Raw genomic sequence first — 25,387 nt, 5'->3', positions numbered from 1 at the left:
CAATTGTAAAATCATTGTAAGCCGACATGGTGAGTTGTAAGATGGCTCATATATGTATGAGATCATTATAGAACATTTGGTAATGAAGGATAGGCGAAATAATGCAGACCTAATATGGGAATTTTAGGTTAAGGGTTTATGTATGCAGCAGAGCTAAAATCAGTACTGGATCTGGCATAGCAGATGTTATTTTGAAGCAATACAAGACATTGGATTATTATAATCCATTTTTTTAAGTCAGTGTGACTTCCTTTTGTAATTGAGCAGTGAGCTCTAGGCACTTGGCCTTCCTGCATGTGTAGGCCCCTATTGTAGCAGTAATATTCCCTTATTGGCCAGTAAGTGAATATTGTGGGTCACAAATCCCATTGAGGTTTTTTCCATGCCGGGTTTCGTCATTAAACTATTGTGTTATGGTGTGCTCTTCATGTGGTTATTTTTTTTCTTGTTTACTGCATTACTTTTGATTTACTGGTACACTGTATTGACATGCTTTACATGTTTTAATTCAAGTAAATTAACAAACTGGTTAGATACTGATTCACCCCCCCCCCCCTCTCTGTATCTTTGGGAACCCTAACAATTGGTATCAGAGCTTGGTCCTCTATTTTCTAAAGTCTAACAGCTTGAGGAAGATCTTGACACCGGTAGAGATGGAAAACTTGAAGAAACAATTGGAAACAACTCTTTCAGACTATGATGCAAAAAAGTTGAAGAATATCAAACTTGAAGATGATCTAAAGGCTATTTAGGACATTATTCAAGTGCTTCAAGAAAATCTTACCATTGCAAGAAATAAGAGAAGAGAACTTTGTGAAAAGATGTAGAATGAGAATGATGAAAAGGAAACTCTTAATGATCTGGTAAACAAGCTAAGACAAGAGATTAGTACAACACAAAATGAGATGCAGGATATGATTATGAGATTTTGTAAAGAAATTGAAGATAGGAAGAAGAATGAAGAAGACTTGGCCAGAAGACTAAATGATGCTAGAAATGAGAACACAAGACTTAGTCATTAAAATGATATGTTGAAGACAGATTTAATGCACACACAAAATGACAGAACTGAACTCATAAGACAGAAAGGAATCTTGGAAAGTGAACGAACTGCTGCAAATCATCACAAAGAAAAATTCAAGAAAAGTTCAGAAGAACTTGGTGACATGCTGAAGAATCAGAAACCTAATGGTGATACAAATGGGCTTGGCTTTGAAGTTGGTGAAAGCTCCGGTTCAGCAAACAATCATGATCATAGCAAACCAGTAAGACAACCTACTACTTACAAATTTAATGGCAAATGCTTTAACTATAACAAGTATGGTCATAGAGCAAATCAGTGTAGATCTAGAAATTGTCAGAACACTAATACACCCAACGGTCAATGTTCTAAATGCAACAAAGTTGGTCATAATTCAAAAAATTGTAGAATGAATGTAAGATGTTATGTTTATGGAAGATTTGGACATTTATCTAACCAATGCAAAACACATACCAGCATAGGATATGGGAAAGCTATTCAGAAAAACAATGTGACTTGTTATGCCTATAACAAGATTGGACAAATTGCTAAATTTTGTAGAAGCAAGACCTCACCGGAAAATAACAAAGGTCCTAGTATGAAAGGTAAAGAAAAGGTTGAAGAGGTAAAGCAAGAATTCTCAAAACAATGGATTATAAAGTCATATCAGAATGTTGATGTGAATACTCCTCCACCGGCAGAGCAGAGTAACACTCCACTGGCAGGAGACTCTTCATCTAATTGAAGGAAAATCCTTTGAGGGTTTAGAAACTAAATGAGAAACATGCTATTATTCCCTCGGTTAATGGTAAGAAGTTGAAATTACTTCTATACCGACAGATAAGTTAAGTCATTACTTAAACGACAAGCATTAAATGTGGTAGTTGGAGATAATGACATTATAAAGCAAATGTTTTGGCTCCATTTTCATTCACCGAGCATTCAAACTTTCAAGAACACAAAAATTTCTGAGTGAAGGCACCCTTAGTAAAGCAATTCATCAAGAAATCATTCCTTAAGGCAGATAAAGGTATTTATAACCATGGCTTCTTCATCTACTCCTGAATTCATTGCAAACCCTACTGTTGTTGAGGTAGTTAACCACCCTAGACCCGTCTTCAAATTGGTTCCCAAAATTGCTAAGAAAGATGATGACATAGGTGCATTCTCCCAAATCCCTAAAGGAGTAGTTTATGCTGAAGACCTTAGAATGTATATACATTTTCATATAGAGGAATTGGGTGATGATGAAATCAAAAACATGTATAAATCTGAAATTTGTGATAAATCCGGAAATGTCAAAACTGAACACAAGATAATAGAAACCCTAGGTTTTACAGAAATTCTTAGTATCCCAGATTTTCCCAAGGATATCATAAGAATTGTGCTAAGTAGGGTTCATGGTGAATTATTTTGGTTGGACTCTATTCACAAGATTACTAAGGAAGCTGTCAAAGCAATAACAGGGTTACCTTCCACCGGTAACAGACCTGACAAAACCAAGAGAATCTCAAATGACACAGTGATAGACCTAACTGGTGCAACATTTGACAAGAGATCACTAAGGGTAAATGATGTAATGGATATCAATGTCAAATTTATTAGTATGATCTTAGTCTACAAAGCTACACATGCAAATAGGTTAAACTCAGTCTCTAGCCTATGCATTAAAAGTGCCTATGATATGGTAAAAGATAATGCAAGAATAGATGTGTGTGAATGGCTTAAAGATGAACTGATTGATAATTTGGGAAAGATAAAGAAAGACAAAAAGGGAACATTTAGATTTGGAAACCTACTTGTTTGTCTAATATTGTACATAACCAAACAAGTACCTGGTATTGGTATTAGAATTTTGGTTTTGATATACCGGTAGGCAAACAATTATTAGATTTACTAAACAACATGGGAGAGAACAAGGAAAAGAACATAAATGAGTATTTTCAGGCATTGAAGGCCCAAATAAATACCAGAGTTAGATTGTCACAAACAATTGTGGACAAATATAAGGATGAAATCTATTTTGTAATAAAGAAGCATGAAATTTGGATGGAGGTAGTTATTCCTAGAACCATCTGGGTAACTGAAATGGGGTATGAAACTGATGACAACATAATAGAAACTTATGCAAAAGCCCTCCTAGAAGCTCCGAAGGAACCTGAAGAAAAAGTTTTTGGCAGTGCTGAAACAATAGAAAGCCAAATTCAATCAAGAAAAAGGGTTAAGAAGGTTGAGGCAACTGTCAGAAAAGGAACCCGACAGGCAAAAGCTATCAAGGAAGATGTATTAAGACAAACCGGTATGAAGGAGAGTGAACTGGAAGAACTTCAATCGGAAGTTCATCTATCACCGGTTGCAACTTCCTCTGAGAGTGACATACCGGCTAAATTCAAAAGAGTTGAAAGGAAGAGAAAAACTTCACCGATACCCTCACCTTCTCCTAGAAAAACAAGGCAAAAGCAACAAGCAGTGAGGCCCCCAACAAAGAAACTGACTCCAAAGAAAAAGAAGATGACCCCTAAGAAGAAGACTCAACAAACTATTGCTCCCATTGATAAACTTCTCAATGAAATAACAAAGTATGGAAAGCTGAAAAACATTAACAAATTATATGACACACTATCAGCTGATGACAAGGAGAAAGTAGAGAACAGTGTAATCTTACACTTAGATATTTACAAGAAATTTTTGATGCAAGTTGTTGATGAAATACCGGCAGATCTGTATAATAGACTAGAAGCTAGAAGGCTAGCTATTGTTGAGCTTGATAAGAAAATAAAGATTGAAAAACTACTTGTTTTACATCCTGTCAACTCACTTGATGAGATAGATCAATTGATCTCTGAGGCTAACCGGTTAGTATTTTCAACTGCTCATCGACATGTAGCACTGATGGTAGGTAGAGTGAATGAGGTAACAAAAGAAATAGCTGATGCATGGGATATATTATTTGTAGAGAAGGAGAAATAGGAAGAGTATCGAAGCCCTAAATCCATCAAGGTATATCAAAAGGATAAGGGAAAAGGTAAGGTTGGTGGACCACCCAGTATAAAAAAAACAGACAACTTATCCCCACCACCTCTAGATACTCCATCGATAGTTACTACTGACATTCAACCGGCTACTGAGAGTATAGACACACCACATGAGGATACAAATCCTGATTCTGAGGTGTTATATACAATGAACATTGACAATCAGAAAGTCAATATTGTGGTGGATAAAGAATCAATTTGGAAATCAGATGTGGCAACAGAGCCACTGACAGAAAATATTACAGTGACCCTGGACACTAGAAAGGCAAAGACCGTAGATGTACAAAATGATTCATCTACTGAACCACTGGAAACAGGCAGTACAGAAGAAAAACAGGCAATGGACAACACTGAGAAACAGTCAGAGCAATAGGCTCCCTCACAGGAATAGGTTCATGCAGAGACAATGCCACTGACAACAGCTGAGAAACCCAAACCTTTGCTTAGAGAAATGCAAACACAAACTGACCTACTAGAGGTCACTACAAGCAAAGAAGTTACTCACACCGACAGAATATAGATTGTTGGTTCTTCCATGGCAGAATTCAAACCAACAAATGTGATAGAAGTTCTATTGGATTCAATTAAGAAAATAACAGAGTGCAGTGCACAAGCATACAAAGCTATTGATGATACAATCCCAATTTTGAAAATGATAGCACCCAAGTGTAATGTGGATAATAAAGATTCTTTAAATCAACTTGACACATTGTCTAAGTATATTACTGACAACATTGTGACAGTTGAACGAATAAATGAGGAAACATTCAAAGAGAAAATAGAGAAAGAAAAACATAAATTCTTTGAAGAGGAAATAAAGAAGTGCATGAGACAATTTGACACTCTTTTACCGACACTATGTAAAACACTAAAATAATTTAAAAGGTTGTATAGAGATACATGTAAAACAAACTTTTTGATAGTAGATATAGACAAGAAGATTAGTATGGTATAGGAAGAAATAAATAAATTAGCTGACAATTTCATTAATTCATCTGAACTATTATCAGTTTTTGAGCAGAAAATAATAGGTTTTGAGGAGGAACTTCAAAAATTTGAAAAAGAGAAGCAAAGAATAAAAGGAAAGGCAAAAGATCTGAAATGGAGACTTAGTCCAAAATTGGACTACCTCGCCTCCTTGAGAAAAGAGATATCTGAGGCATTGGTTCAAGGACAGAAGACACCGGAACAACAAATGCAACACCTCACCGGTACAATTCAGAGGACAGAGGCCGCATTAAAGGACAGTGAACGGTTCACTAAGAGCTTGAATCTGGTATTGGCAAACCTTTTTCAGATTGTAACCAACCGGTTACAGGGATGAAGCTGGAAACCACACTCAGTTGACACTTTGACAACCTTTGTCATTGATGCCAAAGGGGGAGTAGTGGTAATGAGAAAAATGATTAGAAGAAGACACCATCAGCTCAGGGGGAGCACATATGATTTGGCACACAGTTTTTGGTAAGACAATTTTTGGTAAGACAATTTTGGCAGATTCTTTTTGGACGACACTTTTTGGATTTTTCTCATGAGTGTTGCCATCAATGCCAAAGGGGGAGATTGTTGGCAAATGCACACTCCAATGAGAAATTGTAGGTGATTGAAGGTTTTGTCATTGATGGAAACCTTGCAATCATATGATATCGGCAAGACAATTATACTGGCACCAGCAACGACAAACTCTACACCGGCACACCGAACACCGACAGTGAAAGAAAGGATACTGGCACCCAGGCCGACAGGAATTTTATTTGTAATATATTTTGTAATTAATTGTAAAATCATTGTAAGCTGACATGGTGAGTTGTAAGATCACTCATATATGTATGAGATCATTATAGAACATTTGGTAATGAAGGATAGGCGAAATAATGCAGACCTAATATGCAAATTTTAGTTTAAGAGTTTATGTATGCAGCAGAGCTAAAACCGGTACTGAATTTGGCATAGCAGATGTTATTTTGAAGCAGTACAAGATATTGGATTATTATAATCCATTTTTGTAAGTCAGTGTGACTTCCTTTTGTAATTGAGCAGTGAGCTCTAGGCACTTGGCCTTCCTGCATGTGCAGGCCCCTATTGTAGCAGTAATATTCCCTTATTGGTCAGTAAGTGAATACTGTGGGTCACAAATCCCACCGAGGTTTTTCCCACACTGGGTTTCCTCGTTAAACTACTGTGTTATGGTGTGCTCTTCATGTGGTTATTCTTTTTCTTGTTTACTGCATTACTTTTGATTTACCAGTACATTGTATTGACATGCTTTACATGTTTTAATTCAAGTAAATTAACAAACCGGTTAGATACTGATTCACCCCCCCCCCCCCCTCTCAGTATCTTTGGGAACCCTAACAAATTCATTGGACTTGAAAATACCCTTTAAGCCCACAAAAACTTAAGAATTATAGACATGTTAGCTCAAGATCCTATAAAAGGGGAGTAAAAATGAATGACGATTGTTAGCATGATCCTTGGAGATCTCCTGCAATTGAAAAAAAGTGAGGAAAATTGAAACAAAATGTTAGAGTAAAAATTTAGAATTTTTGCATCCTGGTGAACTGAATAATTTAAAACATGCCCAAACACCTCTTCAAATTTTAAGTAGAACAATATGTCTTAAAGTATAACCCAATAGGACAACTTTCCAACTCAAACCATGCTAAAAAATAATAAGAAAATGATTAGCAATATCCTTCCACTCTTTTTAGCAAATAAACAAACCCAAATAATGTGTTTAAGATTTCATTGTGCAGGGAAAAAGGGAATTTGATTGGTTGAACCATCATACATTTCAACCTATATCCTACAAGTAGTTTGAAATTTAATTTTTTTCAGGCCAACATTTGTGCATTGGCCTCAGCTTTAGATCTCCATATTTGGCCACTCAACTTCAACCAACTCTTTTAATAAAACCTATGGTTCCATTTTTAGTTCAATCTTGGTTTTAATGGCATTTCCAAAAGGAAAATTAAATTAATTTTCTTTAGAGCAACCAATCTTTGCAAAAATTTCACTATAAGGGGGTACAAAACTACATTGTCAAATATTCTACCACCAAATATTTGACAAAAATCGAGAACTATTTAAACTTGTTGTTCAACTAAAATGTACTCTAAGCATTTTGCCCAGAAGCCTAGTCTAAGGTATCAAAATTCCACATCACTAAAATTTAATTCTGTTTAAATAAATAGAACACTTTCTCCAAGAAATTTAACTACAAGAGGTTGGTTATGATATGTAATTAACCTGATCCACCAAATGGATGAGGAGGAAAACTTCAACCCATGTTGTAAGCAGAGATTTCTCTAATTTAAAAATTTTCAAACTAATTGTCAAGCTTTATAGATGGATTACACTAGGAATGAGTATCACATACAAAAGAAAGGAGTGAAGTATTTTTCCAACCCATCTAATACCATGCCATTTCCTTTTTGTAGCAACAAGGATAATTCAATGTCTATATTTTTTTTTTCAAGGTTTCTCAATAGTAACCACACTAACTATCCATTTAATAAAAAGATAAATCCCTTTTGTCCTTGGGTCTAAAATCTCCAAACCACCTTTAGTTTTGGGTTGAATATAGTGTAGTCATGAAGTATCTTTAGAACTAGCTTTTCCATCCCAGGTAGGCCATAAAAACTGACATATAATTTTAATTAAGTCCTCATATCCCTTCTTGGAAGGCATCCAACAAGAGGAATAATACACATGGGAGGTGAGAAATATCTAATTAACAACTTAAATCTTATCGTCCAAAGACAAAAAATTATTTCCTCGATTCCAAAGTTGTTTTTTTAAGGTTAGTAATAAACCAATTCCACATTCAAAAAAGAGGAACACCCAACCCAAAGAGAATACCTAAATATTGTGTGATTTTTCCATGTTGGATATGTTTTCATTCTTTAAGAATCAAAGGTGGCACCAGATTCAGATTGAATCAAGGAGAATTTAGTTTTGTGATGTGTTATCTTTGAACCCAAAGTAGAGAAATATAAGTTAAAAAATTCCAACACATTGCAAATTTATATTCTGTAATTTTCAAAAATTAGAAGACTATCATTATAAAAATGTGAATTAAGAACAACCATATTTTTTATTAGGGATAAAACAAGTTTTGAGGGGACCTGAAACCCCATAAAACAAGTTTTGAATGGACCTAAAACCCTCATATTTTTTACAGATCTGGAACCAACAAAGGAACACTACAGAAAGATACAACATAGACAAGTAGTAGCCCAGCCACAACCTAACAGTACAGAATAAGCATTACAAAACTGTTGGTAAGAGAAGAAGGCCTAAGCCACCCAAAAAGATTTAAACAAATATGAATATAGGGAAGAAGACTCCCTTAGCCATAATCATGGGTTTTATCTAGGCTCCCACAACCTTATCCTTGAGAGTGATCCCTACTGTGAGAAACATGATTTTCAATATCTCAACCTCCAAAGGATAAAAGGAAAGAAGATAGCAGAAATGCCATCAATAACTTCCTTGTAGCCAAATGGCAGGTCTTCATCAACCCCCCAACAACACTTCTAGGCCTTTCTAGTAGCATCCAACTCCACCTCAATAGGAGAAAGGTCGCCTCCAACCACATTCATCTCCCCCTCCATAGAAGATAGGACCACCTTAATAGGAAAGACCAAAGTAACCCCAAGATGCAGAAAATGGAGCACAACAACCAAAGCCATGGAACCAAGGAAGAGAGGGACAAAATAACCCTCATCACAAAGAGACCCAGAAGTCAAAAGATAAACACATAGAAGACCGAACCCCATCATTAGGAAAAACAAGGGTTTTGAAAAGGTTCCCTTAACCTTCCTCTAAAACAAAAGAACAAGGGTTTTCACAAGGATCCCATAACCTAGATAATCCACACCATGGGGTTTTAACAGGCTCCCCAAACCAAAAGCACTGGGTTTTATCATGGCTCCCAAAACCATCACAAAATAAAACCATAAAATCCTCCAGCTAAAAGAAAGAAGAAAGAGAACAAGGGGAAACCGCAGAAACTATAAAAGCATCCATATCTACATGGGAGGAGAGCTCCACCTCCAAAGGAGTTGCCAATGCATGACCAAAGAGTCATCCACCTAACACAACTCCTTGCATCCACTCAAGGGTTCTTAAGAAAAACACATCTCCACCACTATAGGAGATGGAGTCACCTCTATAAACAGAGCTGCAGAAAACCCATGAAAAGGGAAAAAGAGAGAATACCAAGGAAAGTAACTGAAAAAATGACCATCAATAGCTGCAAAGGAGGGGAACTAGAGCCCTCTATGATCTCTAATGATCAGCACACCCAAAATAACTAGAGGCCCAAGCATGATGCAACAGGGGAAAAAAACCAAGACCTATAATAGGGGCTCACTTCAACCATGTCATTCCACATGCCAAATCTCATAACAACACCCGCACAAAAAATCCCCCTCCATGCATCTAAAGCTAGGTCAACTTCATCTCCATCAAACACCCCACCTACAAAAAACATAACACCGCAACTCCCTCCACTCCCTCCCTGCTCCAATCCACCCTCGAGTGGTTTGCAAGCAAAAAAACCCTAGACCCATCAATCCTGCTGACCAAACACACCAAATACACATGCACTGACATGGGGGAATGAACCCATTCACATCGTCATCATTAGATTCATCCTCCCTGCCTTCGGTCTCCCCTACAATGCACCCTCCCACCTTCGCACCCGCTCTCCTCATTTGAAAATCCCATGAGTGTTAATTAAGAACAACCATATTATTGGGAATAGAAAACTCATTTATTAACTTTATTTGATTATATTTTTATAGAAAATAACCAAGTTCTTCAAACATAATAACATATAAAAACAGATCTAAAAGAGAACCCTATCTAATTGAGGATTGAAGAAGAAATGGTTCAGATAGAGAATTGTTAGTCACCAATTGAGCATTGGCATCTTTGAATAACATTTGAACATGCTTACATATTTTAGGACCAAAGCCTATCCATTGTATCATCTTAAGGATAAAGGTCCAATGCATTCTATCATAAGCTTAATCAAAATCTAGCTTGACAAGGAAACCATTTTGTCTTGATTGTTGAGCCTATTCACTATTTACCCAGAACAACATGATTTTATCAAGCATAAATATTCCACCAACAATCACCTTTTCCACTACTTATATTCTGGTAGATAAGACTCTTTCTATAATTCTATTGGAGGTGTTATGAAAAGTAATAGGATGTCATCCTATAATAGTGTCTTCATTCTTCCCTTTAGGGATAATTTTAACAAAGCCTCTATTAATTGTAGAGTCAAAAATATCATCCTTAGTGGAAATTGTGACATGTGACGCCTCCCCCATGCTTGCCAACTTGTCTTTTTTTCCATTGAATAAGTCCATGTCAGCTTCCCCTGAGGCATTACCAACTCCATTGATCTGACATATTCACAGACGCAGCCGCAACGTGGAGATGTTCATGCAGTGTGCTATCGTCCCGCCAACTTGCCAGCTAGCAAGTGGTTGTTGGGACATTACAACTCGCTCCAGGAAGGAATCATAATGCCTCCCTACATGGGCATCGACATTCAAACTCATCCCTTAGCCTATATTCTTGGTTTTGGGACATTTCCAGGGGATCTTTTGGCAGATTGGAGACTGGCTCTTGGAAATTGAAGCTCTTGGAGACATCACTACCATTATTGCAGCATTATCAAGCTACCAAGTTTACCAAGCATACCATTACTTTCCAAGCACTAGGGGAGTAATCTAACTCTATCTTATATTTCCAATATCTCATTTATTTTCTAATTACCAAATAGCATAACATTGTCTTTGTATTTGTCTTTAAATTCTTCATCGTCATCTTTTTCATTATCTTCCTTTCCCATAGATTTTTCTTGGGTTGTCCGTGGAGGTGGAAACACCAAAATGGGGGTCTAACTTAGGAAGACTCCAAAACACAAGCCCCAACATTTTCCTTCTTTCTTGTGTGCAGGTTGCATTAGACCTATTGTGGACCTATTGTTTGTCTATTCTCTTCCCTTTTCTCCTCCCATTTTATCTTGGTTATTTTGTATATCGCGTTTACTAGTTTAGCTTTATTATTTTATGTGTTTTATTGCATTATAATCACACTTGGAACTTTCTATATGAACTTTGTACCTCATCCGTACAGGACAATACTGCGTCATGCTGGCGTCCCAGACCCATGTGCTCGTCCTCTAGATAAAGGTTTGACAGAGTCATCCGAGAGCCTCGAATTGCAGTTAATTGGTTAACTCTATTACTTTTTATCCCCTAGCCCAACCTTGCACCAGTTCGTAGAGGTATCAGAAGGACCAATCGCTCTGTGAGGTCTCATCACTCCCAAGGTGTCGAATTCCCTCCGTTACATTTTGGTGAATCCCACATGAAGGTGTGTGTTTTATTTTTGTAGTATAGCGTAGTTGATTTATTTCATTTCCTTTTCTAGTTTAGTATAGTTGTTTTACTTTTAATCACATTCATTTAAAAACTTAAAAAAACAAAAAGACAACAAGCACCTTTTTCCCTTTCACGTTTTCATCTTTAACATATCAAAACAAAATAGTCCTACATATTTTTCCAAAGACTTGCATAGGTGTCCCTATTCCATGATTTGGTTGTCGATTAACTTATGAGCTTTACAACCCAGACTGCGATAGGAGCCATAGTCAAGAGGTCATCTAGGAGGATTTTCCCTCCTGATCGCTACAGTCCTCCTCTACCCGACACCATGCAGGGTGAGCATTCATCAAATCCCAATGAGTTCTTGACCTCTCATAGTCTGAAATCCATTCTTGATTGGGAGGCCTTCTCCTTCTAATTCATAATCTAACTCTCCTAGGAGTTCTACCCTGTCTTCCCCTCCTGCTATCGATCATGATTCTGCTGTCTCTATCAATTTGAGCAGATAAGTTCTTTAGAGAAGAATCTGAGAGATTTTGAGGGATTCTTGAACTGAGAGAACTTCCTCCCACAGGTCGGGAATATTTCAAGCATGTTGAGAGACATGTTAATATCCGATAGGAGAGGCCTGGAGATGTTGAGGGCCCTATCCATGATTGTTAAAAGACATGTGCCCCTAGTCAGGGTACCCCCTGTGGACACCCAGTTTGATCCATTCGGGTCCCAGGTCTGTGTTAGCATCTCGGGGTTGGGAGCCCATATGGTGGATTCCACCATCCCCCGTATCAGTGCCTCCTTTGTTCCTTTAGGTTACATGGGTATGGTTAGTGACTCGATTTCTTTTTCCATTGCTTCCCATATTGTAGTTGTCTCTTTCAGTACCATGTTAGCCAACATGTCATCTAGCGAGAGAGGTAGTACAGCTCCACCACCTCCTCCTCTACCTATAAACCCGGTTCTGAATACTACTACAGAACATGGGCCAGCTTCAGTTGTAGCTCACTTCTCTAGCTTCTGCTTCCGACCAATCATCTATGCCCGCATATTATAGGAAGAGCCCTTTAGACATCACTATCCTGAATACCATCCTTCCAACAACTGCTGATTCATTGAAGTTTGATAGGTTCAGTGGTGATGGTGATCCAAACACTCACATCGATTCATTTATAACCATGTGTAGTGACTATCACAATCTGGACTTTGTTCTCCTTAAGTTGTTTACTTGTTCCCTCAAAGGGACTGCGTTTGAATGGGACAATTCTCTACCTGACCATTCCATCCTCACCTTTGACCAACTGATGGATCTCTTTCTCAAGAGGTTTTAGCCTAACATAGGTAGCAAGGTCACTATATCCAACCTTATTCATTGTAAAAATAAATTAAATGAGAAGGTGATGGATTTTATCTCACGATATCAGGTGATCTCAACTAAGATCCCCTTTGCCCTGTCGGATAATGACTTACAACATATGTTTATAGGAAACATGTAACCAAATTGAGGGAGAAGTTGTCCCTGAATCATTATCAGAATTTTTCCAGCATGCGCTCTACCTTGACCAATTACCAACACACCATGACATAGTTCAAAGACTCTTCTTTGAACCCTCGTGGTGGGTCTTTTCCTGGTATGTCCTTAGATGGGTCTCAAAGGAATAAAGTTGTGGCTAATATAGGGGCTACTCCTCTGATAGCTACCTCTCCATCTTCACAAAACTAAGTCTTCACAAAATTGAACAACTCTTATTTCAGTATCATGCAGCAGTTGTTGCGAGACAACCTGATCACCCTACCTGAGCCTAAACCTCTATTAGATAGTCGACCCTACCCCTGCTGGTTTGATGGAACAAAGTATTGTCATTACCATCATATGCCTAGTCACGACACTGAGAGATGTTATCATCTTAGACACTTTGTCCAAGACCACATCGATTGTGGGGCTATCAAAGTTGACACAAGGAAACACAAGTCAAACAAGTTCGTGGATAAAAACAATAGTGACTTGTAGATCTATACCAACCCGTTTCCTCCGCACTTGACAAATGTGATTTCTACATCTGATCTAGCATTGGATGGTGGTCCATATGTCAATATGGTGACCATCACTCCTATCGTCTCCCCACTTGCCCAGAAGGGGAAGGTGTTTGACATTCTTATCTCATTTACATCGCTCAATGCCCAATATTATGGAGAGCTTTCTCCTCTCTATATCCCTACTCAATTGAATGGTCAAACTGTCATAGGTGTGATGGTTGACCCCTCTAGCAGAGTCGATGTCATCATAGAGGAGACACTCTTCATGAATGGATGGCATAGGCCGGTTTATGAAAAATGTTGCACTACCTTGTGGACCCACCATGGATTCTCTATTAGCCCATTGGGTAGCATCACCTTGAGGGTCATGGTAGGCCCCAAGGCGGTGTCCTTGGTTTTTACTATCATCCTTGAGTCTGATCTCTTATGATTCTAACTCGGGATCCCATGGTTGATTGCCATGGAGGTGGTTCCTTCTATGGTTCACAAGTTCTTAACGTTACCTCACAAGGGCACAGTGCATGTCATCTGATCATCCATTGATTGCCCATGGGGACTTCTCTTTGGATCAAAGTTCTAACCTGCCCCAATTTGGCCAATGCTTCCCAGTGGTGATCTTTTATATCATGCATATTATAAATACAAGACGGGGGAGTTGACTTCTACATCGATGCAGCCTGCCATACCCTTGTCGCCTCCTGCATCAACTTCTATACTTGAGATCTTGGTCTTAGAATGGGTTGTGCCACATGTCTCTCCATCATAGGGGATCAGGGCTAAACCCGCTCCCGCACTGAGACCTCCTCATCTTCCTAGGACCATGCATACTCCAGTGGTGTCCTCTGTTCTTGCGACTGCACCTAGTGTAGCCAAAGGAAAGGCACCTTCACTGCCGAAGTCCATGACCCACCCACCCTTCAAGCTTCCCATCATGGTCAATATCCCTATTCCATCTCGCTATGCGAAGGGGAAGCACTCATCTCGGGTTCCTTCATCTCCGCTTGCATCTACATCATAGACCATGTTGGCGCCTCTCATCCCTCCACCCGCTCCTCGAGCGAAGTGAGGTTAGGTGCCCATTGCCATGAATGTGGTGCCCATTCAAGATGTCCCTCTTATTTCATTAGTTAGGCCTTCTCCTGTCCTTGATCCGATCCCAGATTCCTCTCTTATGGAACATGATTCTCCTAATTCCTCTCATATTGTGGTTGGTGGTCCCCACCTCCGTCAGAACTAGTGTAAACGCTTTCGCCGGGCCCAGGCTTGAGCATATGATGATGCCTTACAGTCCACTCGTGCATCCTCCAACGCTACTATATCATAACTCATTCCTTCAGTGGCTCCCACTTATGTATCAGTTTTGGTTTCGCTTCCCGCTGCTCTAGGGACCTTTGATGATCCTCCCCCTAAGCAGGTACAGGTCTTCATTGCTCCTTCCTTGGAGCCTCCTCTTATCACTTTTTTGTCAGAAATTCCTCCCTTGTCCTAACCTCTTAACATGTCACATACACAGGTGGTACCTACTGCAACTTTTTCTACCTCAACTGCCTTGCCACCGATCCAGCATCCAAGTTTTTTTGGGTCCTTCAGCCTGTTACGATTGATAGGAAGCCTGACACTCCTATCTCATGTAAATGCAAGTTTGAGTAGGGCCCTGTTCAAGAGTTTCAATGATGCAAATCTTCAAAGGTATGTTCTTCATCCCTTCCTTTGCCTATCTCAATGCCTGATGATTTGCCTATTTCTGTTTGCATGATCGAGAAGGCCCCGCCTTCTCCTGAGTTCATCACTACTCCTCTTCTAGAGATTGGCAATCCTATTCTTGTTCCATCTTCTCCAAGTGAGTGACCTGCTTCCTCCACGGAGGCCTGCATGTTTGGCTCCTTGGAGGACATTCCGGCCTTGTCTATGATCGTTGACCCTCACCCCCTCCGAGCTTGAAGATGAATAATTTGTTGCTGCTTCATCTCTTGCTCTCGTTATTGGTGACGCACCCAGTGAGTCCCTTGCAATAGTCCCTCTCCAAGCTCCCCCCCCTCTCCATATGACCTAGATTTGGAGGATGAGGCTCTTCTTGAGGATGATGATCTCTTGCACTATGATCCCCTCCCAAGGGTTGATCATTAGGACTTTTATTTTTCATCTCCATCTACTTGCATGTGGGTGTGGTTGTGTTCCCCCGTGCTTTCTTTATCTGTTTGTTCCCTCCCGGAGGACCCAATTCACTCCATAGGTACTTGGATATGGGAGGTTGAGTGTTTTTATCTGTTGTGCTCTCCTGCAGGACCCAATTTACCCTATAGGTGCTTGGATACAGGGAATTTTTTGTCATCCACATTCCTCTATTTGTTTACCTCCTTCTATTTATTGTATCTTGCTTTTCGACATTCGAGGACGATGCAAAGAGTTGGGGGCATTCTTTTATTTCTTCCATGTTGACCCAAATTTTTGTTTTATCTTTGTCTTCCTATGCTCTTCTTTAGATCCGAGAAATTTTTTATAATGATGACACACCCATATCGCAGTGATACTATATTCATTTTTGACACTGCTATGGGTTTTGATGCCAAGCTATCATATCCCCCTGTCCTCTTGCATTGCATCCTTTGATGTTGTGGACATCTATGTGTCATTATCTCTTGGTGGAATTCCACGGAAACATCTTGTTATGTTGATGTGCCACTGATAATCTTAGAGAATCCGATTAATACTAAGAGGGGGGTTGAATTAGTATTAACAATAACTTAAAACTTAAAACTTAATCTTATAAAACTTCTTCAAATCAAACATAAACTAGTAATAAACTCTTTACCATTACCGGTAATCACTGATAATTAACTATTAAACCAGTTTATCAGAACAACTCATTAAGTGTTCATAAATATGCATAAACTGAAAGTAAAACATAACAACACATAAAAACATTCACCATATGAACACCATGTTTTTCACATGGAAACCCAAATAGGGAAAAACCATAGTGGGAATCGGTACCCACAAAAATTGTGCACTCTTTTGGAATGTGCCCTATTAGGAGCCTAGCCTGGTTAGAAGCTTAAAATGATGCCTTGTTAGGAGCAGACCCTGTTAGGAGTCACCCAGGTAAAGGAATTTAGATGATGAGCCCTGTTAGGAGCTTTGACTTGTTAGGATCAACCTCACAAGAGGATTTAACACTTTGATATAGAGCTACCCAGTTAAGGGATTTACAATGTAAGGCCTGTTAGGACCTACCCAGTTAAGGGATTTTGACTGTTGCAATTGTTAGAAAACAACAGTGAATGAGCTGGGTACAACACTTAACTTCTTGCTTGATTAGATCCAATTAAGCTCCAAATCTGCTACACTTTGGCAGATCTCATACTCTGGTTCGACTTCACACTTTTCTCAAAAACCACTGACACAACAAACATCAATTGTACCAACATAAATAACCTTTTCAACTTTGTTTGTTTACAAAACCCTAAGACTTACAACATAGATCATCATAGATATTTTACATATCATTACAGATCATCATTGATCATCATATGGATAATTACAATCAATTAAAAATCAATTACAACTGTTGAATGATCATCGCATCTCGATCTGATACAAATTCAAACCCTTAGAACACTCCGCTAAGAACTTTGCATATTCCCAAGAAATTCACTCTCCAAACATGCTAAAACATCTTTCAACCACTTCACGTGGTTTGTGCCACATCATCACCAACATTTGAACTTGATGTAGATCACTGCCAAACCAAAAATCATTACCGATTAAGAGAATTCTTTACCGGTCCTTAAACCCTAGCAAAATACAATAGAAATCATAAACATGCATGATTTTCGATAACCAAAACATGATGTAGTTCCGGTCAGATACATATTACAATGATACAATTTCACATTCCAAACTGCAACACTTCAATCATCACCAATCTTTAGATCAAATCGAAACATTCCCCGTTTACTAGTTAAGGTCCTAATTCACAGTTCACTATCTATAATAATGGTAAGGCATTTCCGTTAGACCAAAAAGAATTATATGACAAAATACATCATAGTAAACATCAGTTTCCATCAATGACAACATAGATAACTAATCAACGTCATTCGATCATGCAATCTCAATCTCTTCATCACAATGTCATCACAAACAGTCCTTTATCGATTCAGTCACCATTCTTGATCTACATCAATTATGCCAATCATGCCAAAATTCTCCCCCTTTAGCATTGATGGCAACACCAACATAAACTCCAACATATTCAACTAAAATCATGTTGCTCAATTCTGAAACTTCTTTGTTGTACTTCACTCTTATGTCGGTTCACTTAGTTCTTCTTCACCTAGCACTGAATCTTCATTTCTTCTCTCCATTTCAGTTACACATATTCTCCTCAGGCTAATATATTTCTTTCCCCCCTTTGACAACAATTCCAAAGGTGCATATGCATCGTCGGTCATCAAATCTCATTTAAGTTGCTCCCCCTGCGGAGTAGCCACCATTTCATCAATCCTCAGTGAAAAATATTCAGTAAGCCCACTCAATTGATGCATCTCCTGCATCTTAGTTCTTCTTATGTAGGGGTCTAACCCCTAATTTACCTCTAAGGTACTCAAAGGTAGTCTTCGACAATGGTTTAGTGAAAATGTCTACAAGTTGCTCTTTGCTTGTCACATACTCCATTCTGACTTGCTTCTCCTGGACTCTCTCCCTCAAAAAGTGATATTTTAATTCTCTGTGCTTTGTCCTTGCATGTAACACATAATTTTTTGAAATATTAATAGCACTTGTATTGTCACAATAAATAGTTATCAGTTCAAACATATCAAGTTTAAAACCTTCTAATACATGTCTCATCCAGATTGCCTACGTGCAATTCAATGATGTTGCAACATACTCTGCCTCTGTTGTTGACTATGATACAAATGTTTTATTCTTACTTGTCCAAGCAACAAATATACCTCCAAGAAGAAAAGCTCCACCGGTAGTGCTTTTTTGGTCATCAACATTGCCTGCCCAATTTGTATTAGTAAACACTTTCAAAGAAATATCATTTTATAGTGATATGATAGGTCATAACCTATTATTCCTTTCAAGTATCGAAATATGATTTTCACCACTACCAAATAAGTCTCCTTGGGATCCTTCTGAAATCCAGCAACCAAACCAACATCATGTGCAATATCAAGCCTATTGTGAACAACATAATGTAACTTACTGATCAAGGACCTGTATTCTTTTTCGTAAGCAGAGCGAGAATCATCTTGCTTAGACAGTTTACAACATGTCACCATCAAAGTACCAACTGGTTTACAATCCTCTATGCCAAATGTTTACTTCATTTACATACTTACTCTGATAGAGAAATATTCCACCATCCAATTGTTGGACCTGCAACCCAATGAAAAAGTTAATCTCACCAATAAGAGACATTTCAAATTCTTTCTTCATCTCCTCAGCAAACTCCATACATAAATCATCATCACCTTCAAAAATTAGCATCTACAAATACTTCAACTATCAATACTTTGTCTCCATCAGTCTTAAGATATATGTTACTATCCTCACTGGCACGTTGGAATCCTATCTTGATCAGGTGTGCATGAAATCTTTCAAACCATTCTCTCGGTGCATGCTTCAATCCATACAGTGCCTTATGCAACTTGCAAACCATATCTTTATCCTCAGTTAAAGAAAATCCATCTGGTTGTTCTATGTACACTTCTTCCTCAAAGATACCATTAAGAAAATTCGATTTAACATCCATCTAGTAGACCATAAATCCTTTAAATGAAGCATAAGAAAGTAATATTCTTACTCCTTCCAATCTCGCCACTAGTGCAAAGGTTTTTCCATAGTATTTTATGTCTTCTTGTGCATAGCCTTTGTATACCAACCTTGCTTTATTCCTCACAACCTAGCATTCTTCATTCAACCTGTTTCTAAAGACCCATTTAGTGTCGATCACATTCTTGTCTTCTAGTCTGGGAATAAGTGTCCATGTCTTGTTCTTCTCAATATGATCCAATTCCTCATTCATGGCATTAATCCAATCATCATCCTCCAATGCCTCTCTTACTGTTTTAGGCTCTATAGTTGAAATCAGACATGATTTTTCTCTGATTTTCCTTCTTGTTTGTACACCAACATTTTTATCTCCTATAATTTGTTCTTCTAAATGATTCAGTCTGACATATCTTGGTATTACCTATTCCGGTTTTATGCCTTCTACTTCACATTCTTCATCTTCTTCATCACTATCTTCATTTACCGGTTGAGCACCTATTTATGCATTGTTTTTCTCATCATTCTTTTGTACCTCTAGTTCATTTAGCTTCATCTTTCTCAAGTTCAGATCTGCTGGTCTCATCAGATTTCTCAGAGAGTTCATCTACCTTCACATTAGCACTCTCAATGATCTTTTTTTTCTCTTGTTATAACATGTGAAAGCCTTACTCTTTGTAGAGTAACCAAAAAAAATACCTTCATCACACTTTGCATCAAAATTTCCAGTGTAATCATCACATTTAATGAAACATATAATCCCAAAAATTTTAAAGTAATTTATAGTAGGAGTCTTGCCATGCCATAATTCATAAGGTGTTTTGTTGTTACCTCTCTTGACAAGTACCCGGTTCAAAGTGTAAACAATAGTGCTAACTGCTTCTCTCCAAAACATTTTTGGTACTTCACCTCGAATCAACATGGTTCTAGCAGCTTCAACAATTGCTCTATTCATCCTCTCTGGTATCCCATTCTTTTCTATAGTTATAGGAGCTGACATCTGCCTCTTGATTCCTTGTTCATCACAGAATTTCACAAATTCATCAGAAGTAAATTCTCCACCCAATCAGATTTTAAACATTTCAAATTCTTCCCAGTTTCTTTATCAACTAAAGCTTTGAATGTTGTGAATTTACTGAATGCCTCTGAATTTTCTCTCAGAAAAGTTACCCACATCATCTTGTAAAAATCATCAGTGAAAATAATGAAATATCTATCACCAAAATATCTCTTAGTCCTCATAGGAACACAAAGATCAGTATGAACCAAATCAAGGATATTTTCTGAAGAGAAAGACTTACTCTTGAAAGATATAGAAGTCATCTTACCCATTTGACAATCTTTACATAACACATTATCTAGTTTAACAAGCTGGGGTAAACCTCTCACAATACTTGATTTACTAACCTTTATCAAATTGTCAAAATTAACATGACAAAATCTCTTGTGCCATAACTAGTTGTCTTCAATATTTGCCACCAAACAACTATTTACATTAGTATTCAGATGAAAAATATTACCTCTTGTCTACTTTCTAGTAGCAATCAATTCTCTATTATTTCCAAGAATCTTGCACACTCCACTTTTAAATTCTAGAAGATAACACTTATCATTTAATTGACCAACACTCAAAAGGTTATGCTATAATCCATCAACCCAAAAGACATCATTTGCATTGCTTTTTCCATTTAATGAAATAGTTCCTTACCTTTAGCCATGTAGGGTGAGTTGTTACCAAATGTTACTATACCTCCATCAAATTCTTCAAGGGATAAAAACTTGTTTCTATCAGCGATAATGTGGTGTGAGCAACCACTATCTATTATCCATTCATCATTTCTATCCATGTGAGACACCAATGCCCTTTTATCAATTAGATCTTCCTTCACAACAACAAACACTATCTCCTCATTGTCATCATCTTTTGATTCTTCATCATTTACTCCTTCATGAAATGCAACATAGCAATGTTTCTATCATTTTCCTTTGAAATTTCTGAACTTCTCTTTCTTATTAGTGTTAGGACAGTTAGCAGCTATGTGTCCAATTTTATTGCAAGAGAAACACTTCAAGGATAATTTACCTTTATACTTATCGGTGCCTCTAGGAAATCTTTTAGCCAATAGTGTGTCAAGTTCCATCAGATGATCTTCATTATCATCCTCACCTCTGCTACCACCATGACTAGACCTACAATCATGATTATGACAAATATCCTTTCCTTTCCTAATAGATGTACCAGTAACAAAAGCTTTAAAAGCATATTCAGATGGTTTTGAAATACTATTATTAAAGTTGTTTAACTCAAACGCAATCAACTTTCCAATAAGAGAATCAACAATGACTTTATCTTTAGAGATAGATCTCAGTTCTTGAGTTGCATAAACTCTAATAGCATACTATGGTAGGAGAGTTCTAAGAATTTTACTAACAACAATATCATCATCAATCTTACCTCCAACACTCTTAATACCACCTACAACCTCTTTAATCCTTTGACCATATTGTGCAATGTTCTCACCATCAGCCAATATCATGTCATCAAATTTCCCTCTTAAACTTTCTTCTTTTGCTCTTTGAACATGTGCATCTCCTTCATAAATCAATTCTAATTTCTTCCATACCTCAAATGAAATTTCTAATCCATGAACATCTATATACTCAGAATTAGATAAAGTACTTACAATTGCTTCCAAGGCTTGGATTTTTTCTTGTTATTCTTTAAGCTCATCCAGTGTCAAGAGTCTAGTAGTAGGAGAAACATACTTGGTCATCACATGATTCCAATACTGAGCACCCAATCCTTTAATGTATATCTTCATCCGGTCTTTCCATATCTGATAGTTGTCCTTGGTAAACTTGGGACCCTCCTTCTTCTTCATCTTTCTTCAAGATCTTTCCCTCAAGCTATTAAGCTTTCTGCACAAAGAGGACCAATGCTCTAATACTAATTGATAATCTTAGAGGATCCAATTAATACTGAGAGGAGGGGTGAATCAGTATTAACAATAATTTCAAACTTAAAACTTGAACTTATAAAAATTCTTCAAATCAAACATAAACCAGTAATAAACTCTTTACCATTACCAATAATCACTGATAACCAACTGTTAAACTAGTTTATCGAAACAACTCATTAAGTGTTCATCATTATGCATAAACTGAAAGTAAAACATAACAACATATAAAAAACATCTACCATATGAAAACCATGTATTTCACGTAGAAACCCAAATAGGGAAAAACCATGGTGGGAATCGGTACCCATAAAAATTGTGCACTCTTTCAAAATGCACCTTGTTAGGAGCCTAGCCCGGTTAGAATCTTACAATGATGCCCTCTTAGGAGCAGACCCTATTAGGAGTCACCCGGTTAAGGGATTTAGATGACGAGCCTTGTTAAGAGCTTTAAACTATTAGGATCAACCTCACAAGAGGATTTAACACTCTAATATAGAGCTACCTAGTTAAGGGATTTACAATGTAAGGCTTGTTAGGACCTACCTAGTTAAGGGATTTTGACTGTTGTAACTGTTAGAGAACAACAATGAATGATCTAGGTACAACACTTAACTGCTTGCTTGATCAAATCCAATTAAGCTCCAAATCTGCTACACTCTAGCAGATCTCATACTCTGGTTCGGCTTCAGACTTTTCTCAAAAACCACCGACACAACAAACATCAACTATACCAACATAAATAAACTTTTCAGCTTAGTCGGTTACAAAACCCTAAGACTTACAACATAGATCATCACAGATCTTTTACAACTCATTACAGGTTATCATTGATCATCATATTGATCATTACAATCAATTACAACCATTGAATGATCATCGCATCTTGATCTGATACAAAGTCAAACCCTTATAACACTCCGCTAAAAACTTTGCATATTCCCAAGAAATTCGCTCTCCAAATGTGCCAAAACATCTTTCAAACACTTCATGTGGTTTGTGCCACATCATCACCAACATTTGAACTTGATGTAGATCACTGCCAAACCAAAAATCATTACCAGTTAAGAGAATTCTTTACCGATCCTTAAACCCTTCTTAAACCGTAGCAAAAATACAACAAAAATCATAAACATGATTTCTGATAACCAAAACATGATGCAGGATCCAATCATATTATACATATTACAATGATACAAGATCACATTCCAAACCGCAACACTTCAATCATCACCAATCACCAGATCAAATCAAAACATTCCTCGTTTACCAGTTAAGGTTCTAATTCTCAGTTCACTGTCTATAATACCGATAAGGCATTTCTAGTAGACCAAAAATACTTAGATGACAAAATACATCATAGTAAACATCAGTTTTCATCACTGACAACACAAATAACTGATCGACGTTATCCGATCATGCAATCTCAATTTCTTCATCACAATGTCATCACAAATAATCCTTTAGCAATTCAGTCACCATTCTTGATCTACATCAATTATGCCAATCATTCCAACAGCCATAACTCTTCTTCTCCTTAGAATGACATGTCTTCCATTCATATCATTCTAAGGGGGTGCCATCATATCATCATTTCTACATTTGTGCCTTTATTTTTATGCTTTTTCATGCATTTGTTTTATCATGTGTGCCTAGGTGGGGGCCAAACCACTTGATCTTTTCTTTCTAAGATCACCTAGGTGGGGGTAAAACCACTTGATCCATTCCAAAGATTTCCTACATGGGGGCTAAGCCATGTTTCCAATATGCATCATCTTTATTGCCTTGGTAGAGGCTAATCTACTATGTCCCAACTCCAATTGCCCTATTGCATGGAAATCTAGCATGCCGCTACCTAGGTGGGGGTAAAACCACTTGATCCATTCCAAAGGTTTCCTACATGGGGGCTAAGCCATATTTCCAATATGCATCATCTTTATTGCCTTGGTAGAGGCTAACCTACTATGTCCCAATTCCAATTTCCCTATTACATGGAAATCTAGCATGTCACTACCCATGCCGCCTAACTTATCTACCCTATCGCATGGTGATCTAGGGCCTCGCTACCCATGTCGGTATATTATTTTTCCCTATCATATGGTTATCCATATCGACATTCCAATTCATCCTATCATATGGTTATCCATATTGGCATTCCAAGTTTCCCTATCGTATGGTCATCCATACCAGCTTATCACGCCCTATCATATGGCTCTCGGCATGGAGTATCACACTAACCATATTGACGTATCTTGTACCAATGGCGGCCACCCTGTCTTTTATCTTTTCATCATCAGGGACTTTCCTCCATGACGAGGCTTGTTCTTGTTGCGCTTTGTTTCAGCTTCTTTATTATATCTTATCATCCATCAGGCTAGACTGCAGCTAGCATGTTGTTGATGTTCCAAGTACTGATTTCTATTCCAAAATTCTAGCATCATATCAGCGGGGGAAACTTCATTTGATCAATGAGCATTTGCTTCCCTATCATGATATTTTCTCCCCTTCACCTTTTCTACCTTTCCTTCTTTAGCTTCGCATCTCTTAACAGATACATGCTTGCTAAAGTAGGGGCAAAATGTAGATTCAAAAATATCACCCTCATCGCCCTTAGTAGAAATTGCAACATGTGGCACCTCCCCCACATTGCTTGGAGGACAAGTTTGCCAACTTGTCCTTTTGTCCACTGAAGAAGTCCATATCAGCTTCCCCAGAGGTGTTACCAACTTTGTCGATCTGACAGATTCACAGACATAGCTACGGTGTGGAGACGTCCGTGCAGCGTGCTATCATCCTACCAACCTACCAGCTAGTAGGTGGTCATTGGGACGTTACGACCCAAGCCAGGAAGGAATCATGATGCATCCTTGTGCATGCACTGACATTCAAACTTGTCCCTTGGCCTATATCCTTGGTTTTGGGACATTTCCAAGGGATCTTTTTGTTGGCAATTGACACTCAATTGGTTGGTTTCACTATGTTGCCATTGATGGCAACATGGTATCTTGTTTTGGCTTCATGTTTTGGTTTAGTTGTGTACCGACAGACACTTCACCAACACCAACACCAGAAAGATGGAAGGATTTATTTGGTTACCGACAATGCAAGCTAACACGGTTTAGAATAAGGTTATTGGTATTGGAGGCCGACATC

This window comes from Cryptomeria japonica, chromosome 11 (assembly GCF_030272615.1).
Source record: "Cryptomeria japonica chromosome 11, Sugi_1.0, whole genome shotgun sequence".
NCBI classification, from domain to species: Eukaryota; Viridiplantae; Streptophyta; class Pinopsida; order Cupressales; family Cupressaceae; genus Cryptomeria; species Cryptomeria japonica.
This window is presented reverse-complemented; position numbering follows the sequence as displayed.